Here is a 5,218-nt window from a genome sequence, read left to right as displayed (position 1 = left end):
GGCAGGGCCCAACGACGCGGGAGACCCGGCTTGCGCGGTCCCCAGCGGGGGCTGCTCCGGGAAGGGTCTGTGTCACGCACGTTTGCACGCGCACGCAGGGCAGGGCACTCCCTCGCTCTGTAAGGCCCTTGCCTCGCAGGGTCCAGTGAGCGGCTTCCCCAACCACAAGGCCACAGGGCCCCGGCCCGAGCCGGCTGCAGCGGGGGGCGGGGGGTGCTCCCTGGATCAGCATCGGGGGAGTCAGGCCTGCGGGGGCCCTGGGGGCAAGTCCCCGGGGCGAGCAGGATTCCCATGGGGGGGCTCTGGGGTCCCCTGATGCAGGCCTGATGGGACTTTATCCCAGAGTGAGACGGCACAGCCAGCATTTGGGGTGCAGCTCCCGTCACCCAAGCCGCAGCCTTGCAGCTCACGTGCCCGTTTTGTAAGCAGGGGACCTGAGGCCCGCAGTTGAGGGGTGGGGACCCCAGGGGCGGCTAGTTGGCCGAGCCAGGCCACTCCCGGTCTCCCGGAAGCTGCGGCGAGTTGCCCTGAGCTCGGCAGCCTGCTCTCCGGGCCACGAGCCGACCTAGGTGCCTCGCCGCGTGGTTTGCACGCAGAGCAGGGGCGCACCCGTGACACTTGGCCGGAGATGGCGGGGAAGGGAGCTGCCCCTCGGCCCACACGCCCTGCGACCGTCTGTGGCTGCCCCGGCTCTGGAGCCTTCCAGATCAGGACTCCTGATTGAAGGTGCGCTGCTCCCTTAGGCCCAGAAGCACATCCTTGACGAGGCCACACGGGGTGGTGGCGGCGCTTGACACGGGAAAGCGCGGGGATCAGGGCGTGTGGGGACGGGGCTTGGGAAGCCGCCCCGGGCTCTGTTCGGTTGGCAGCTACTGGGCACGACGGGTCGTGCTGTGGAGACAGGACCCCTGGGCCAGGAGCGGGCGGCCGGCTTCTTGGCATCGCCCTTCTGGGCAGGCCAGCGTCGCCTCCGGGCACACGGGAGAGGCCCCGGGTGTGGGGGGAGGGAGGCAGGGCCCCTCCAGCAAGACGGGCAGCTGGCCCTCAGGGCCGCAGGGCGGGGGCCACGGAGGGGCCACATGGAATGTTCCGGGGCCTGTTCCTCACGTCCTTAGGGAACTGTGTTCGTGCTTGGCTACCTGGGCCTGCTTGGCACTAGGGATCCTTGCCCCCCGGGGACGCGGGGGTCCCTGGGCTGCCACAGACCGTGGGCTCCAAGGCAGAGCCGACCGCGGGGGGCTCCCCGTCACCCCGGGGTACCTCCCACCGCGGCCATGGCTGTGCGGCCGCCTCACCGAGTCCCGGTGCTGTCTCTGTGACACGCACCAGAATGCCCTGGGGTGTCCGACGGCCGGAACCCCCACCCTGACCCAGGTGACCGGGCACCCCAGGCGGGGGCGGGGCCGGCCTTGCAGGCGAGCGTGGGGACGCCAGGACGGACTGCAGCGCAGGGCACACGGGGCTGCTCGCCACCCCCACCCCCTCTTTCCCTCCCTTTCTCCCTTTTCTCCTAACTTCCCCTCGGTTATACAGTCGCCCCGGATGGAGTTCGTCAGGCCCTGGCACTCGGAGGGTCGACCCAGGGGTCTGCAGGATGCACCTGGTTGTGAGCCGCAGGCAGCTGGACACCCCCACCTCCCAGGACGGCGGCGCAGACCTTGACTCCACACCTGGACACCTTTCTTAGGGTCCACGGTCCACCTGTCAGAGGACACCCTTGGACGCCAGGGGGTGGGAGCTGCTGCGGCCCCTCTAGCTGCTGAGGACCCCTGTGAGCCATACCCTCGACCTCCGCGGACCCTGGACCCCTTGTGAGCCCTGGACCCCCCGCAGACCCCGGAACCCCCACAAATCCTGGACCCTCGTGGACCCCCGGACCTCCTGTGAGCCCCGTGAACCCCGGACCTCTGTGAACCATAGACCCCCCACAGACCCCAGACACCCCCACAAATCCTAGATCCCCCACGGACCCCAGACCCTATGTGAACCCCAGACCCCCATGAACCCAGGACCCCCCATAGACCCTGGACCCCCCCATAAACCTGAGACCACTGCAAGCCCTGCATCCCCTGCAAACCCTGGACCCCTGTGAACCCCGGACCCCCATGAACCCTGGACCCTCAGAATGACATTTGAGATCCCCACCCCGTGAGCCCCACCAGCCACACCTCCAGAGCTTTATGCCCAGTCCCTGACCCCCCTGCACCCCCGGCGCCTCCCCCAGACAACAGAGTCAGGGGCCCCACCTGCCCCTGAGCCCTAGGACCTCCCCACCATGGGGTCAGGGGCCCCTCTGGCCAGCCCAGGGACCCCAGGCACGTCCCCACGAGGACCAGGTCAGGGCCCCTTCAGCCCCTGGACCCGGGGCACCTCCCCACCTCCACGCGCTCACCGGCTGCGGGGAGCTTTGGGGCCCGGGGCCCGGGCGTGCTGCGCCCTGGGTCTCCCGCTCCTCATAACCACGGAGGGAGGTGGTGTCTGACCATCCCGTCCCTGGAGCCAGCGGCATGGGGAGCGAGCAGGAGATGGGGCTGGGGGGCTGCATGGGGGAGGGGGCTGCAGGACGGCCCGACACCAGCTCCAGAGGCAGGGGCAGGGGATGGAGACGATGAAGGATGGACGCCGGGGCGGGGCGGGGCAAAGGTGACTCGGGAGACTTGGAGCCTGAAGGAGGGCACCTGGCCAGGTGCACTGGCCCTGCCCCCCCCCCCCCAGTCCCTGCGGAAGACGCAAAGCGTGAGCACGGACCCCAGGACCACACCACTGCTTGTCCGGAAACCCCACTTAAGCGGCTGATTTCCTTCTGTTAGGAGGTGCCCCTGGCTCCGAGCATCTGACCCCGACCCGCGGCCCGCAGGGTCGCTCGCTGTCCCCACAGGTCCCTGGAGCTCTCCGTGCCTGCCCCCCACCTGCAGGGCTCCTCCCCCGCTTCTGGAAGGCTCTCCCAGCCCTCCCCCGCCCCCGCCCCATGTCCCCCAGGGCACGTAGCAGGTGCTCGGCGCACTCCGACCGCAGCCCGTGTGCCTCCTCCTCCCTTGAGCTGGGCCTCAGCAGCCCTCCACCCGCACCCACCTGGGCAGCCGCATCCTGCTTCCACCGCCTGCCGACCTCGCGGAGGCCGCCCCTCAGGGCCACTGCCTGGACCCCCCCGGGCTGGCAGGGAGGGCGGCTGTGTTGTGTTCCCCCCCCCCAGGCAATGGGCACGCCCTCGGAGCCCACACCCGTCCTCTGTAGTGACGGGGGCCATGGACACAGGGGTCCCCTCCAGGACGCGCTGGTGGCTCCGCTGTGCCCTCTGTTTTCTCTCGGGTCCCCTCTTTCCAAAGCACCCCTGGGCTCCCTCCCCACCATCCCCCAGAGGGTCCAGGGCCCGGTGGGCACTGCCCCTGCAAGGCCCTCCGTGCCACCCGGCTCCTCACGGGGGCGTCTGGCCTCCCTCACCGGCCACTTGCCAGGGCCTGGGGCTCGCCTGTGTCCCTACCCAGTGCCGGAGGGGACTCGCTGACACACCTGCCTGGGCTGAAACCACCCCGGACTCCTTCCTGCAGGAGGAGCGGAGGCCCCGGGGGCCGAGGTCATCCCACTGGGTCGCCTGCAGCCTGGCCTCCCTCAGCCATATGGGGGGCCTGGCAGGGGTGTGGGGGGGCTGCTGGTCAGAGCCTCTGCTGGGATGTTTGCAGCTCCCAGAAGCTCCCTTGCTTCCCAGGACAGGCCAGCTCCCGGCTCAGTGCCGGGGACCCCGTGCAGGAGCCGACAGGCAGCTCAAGTGCCTGCCGGTCAGGCCGCTGCACCCACAGTTCGCCACACGCTGGTCTGGAAGGTGAGGCTAGCGCCCGCCGTCAACAACCTTACAAGAGATCCTGCTCCGTAACGTGGGTGGGCCGCACCCAATCAGTGGAAGGCCTTCAGGAGAAGGTGCCGGAGGAGGGAAGGCGCCCTCAAGACTGCGGCCTGGGTCCTGCCTGGCCTCCGGCCACCGGCCTGCCTCCCGATTCAGGGGGGCCGCCCCAGCGCCTTGCGACCCAAACCTCCCTCCCAGCAAGCCACGGCGGACGCCCTCGGCCGGCGGAACGTGAGCTGCTGCGCGGCCCCGCTGGGTCCCAGGGCGGCCACCCGTGTCCCAGGAGGAGGCGGGAGCACCGAGGAGCAGGCTGTGGTGGAGGAGACAAGGGGGGGCGGGCAGAGCCCAGGGGGCAGCGGCCTGTAACTGCAGCCCCCACGGGGCCTGTGGCTGGGGGCTGACGGGTGCGTGTTCGGGGGGTGGGGCAGCCTGTGGGGTCGGGGAGCACAGGGCGCGGACCAGCTCTGCTTGGTGGCACAGGTCTCCCTGAACGTCCGCTGCGCGGCTCCGGCACAGCCTCCCCTTCCGCACAGCATCCTTCTCCTCCTCACCGGCCTGTGCCCACCGCCCCCACCCTTGGGTGCTCCCCCCAGGGGCCAAGTGCCCAGCAGGAGCCAGAGCCATGCAGGTGATGCCCCTGAAAGAGCACCGTCCCCCACGTGGGGCTAACCAGTGGCACAGTGACGGAGCTGCCCTCGTGTCTCCCGAGTCCCTGGACGCCCCCCACCGCCGGCGAGGACCCCCCAGGGGCTGCCCTGCCCTCCGTCTGTCCGCCGTGTATCACCCGACCTGCTCCCAACTCCCCACGTGTGTCTCCATCAGTCAGGGTCACAGATGATGTCGCCCAGATGTCCTGCCGGCCCTGGCGACCCCCACCCCGAGGGACCCCTGAGATTCTCGGAAATGTCCGGTGTCACCGTAACTGGAAATTGGCCCGTGATCGGGGGAGTGTCAGCACCTGCTCGCTCCGGGCTCCTAGGAGCTGACGAGGCAGTGGGCTCACGCGGTTATTAAAGTGCTGACTGCGGATCCAGCCCTCGTTCTTCGGTTTGCTCCAGAGGATTCGGGAGACCGGGAGGAGGGGGAAGGGGAGGAGCGGAGGGGGAGGAGAGGGAGGGGAAAGGAGGGGTGGGGGAGAGGAGGGGGCACAGTGGGAGCGGGAGCAGCAGGATTCTGCGCCACAAGCCGCGGGGCGGGAGGTCTGCGATCCCGGCCGCGCCCGCCGCGTCTCCCCCGCTGACCTGGCTGCTGTGAGCATGTCCCGAGGCAGAGATGCGCCTCTCGTCCGCCTCCTCCTGGAACGCGATGGTTTTCCCGGGAGCCCGAGCAGTCAGCATCCCAGGGTGCCGGGGGATGGCTCTTGGCAGGCGGGCGGGC

This window comes from Vulpes lagopus, chromosome 8, assembly GCF_018345385.1.
Source record: "Vulpes lagopus strain Blue_001 chromosome 8, ASM1834538v1, whole genome shotgun sequence".
NCBI lineage: Eukaryota > Metazoa > Chordata > Mammalia > Carnivora > Canidae > Vulpes > Vulpes lagopus.
This window is presented reverse-complemented; position numbering follows the sequence as displayed.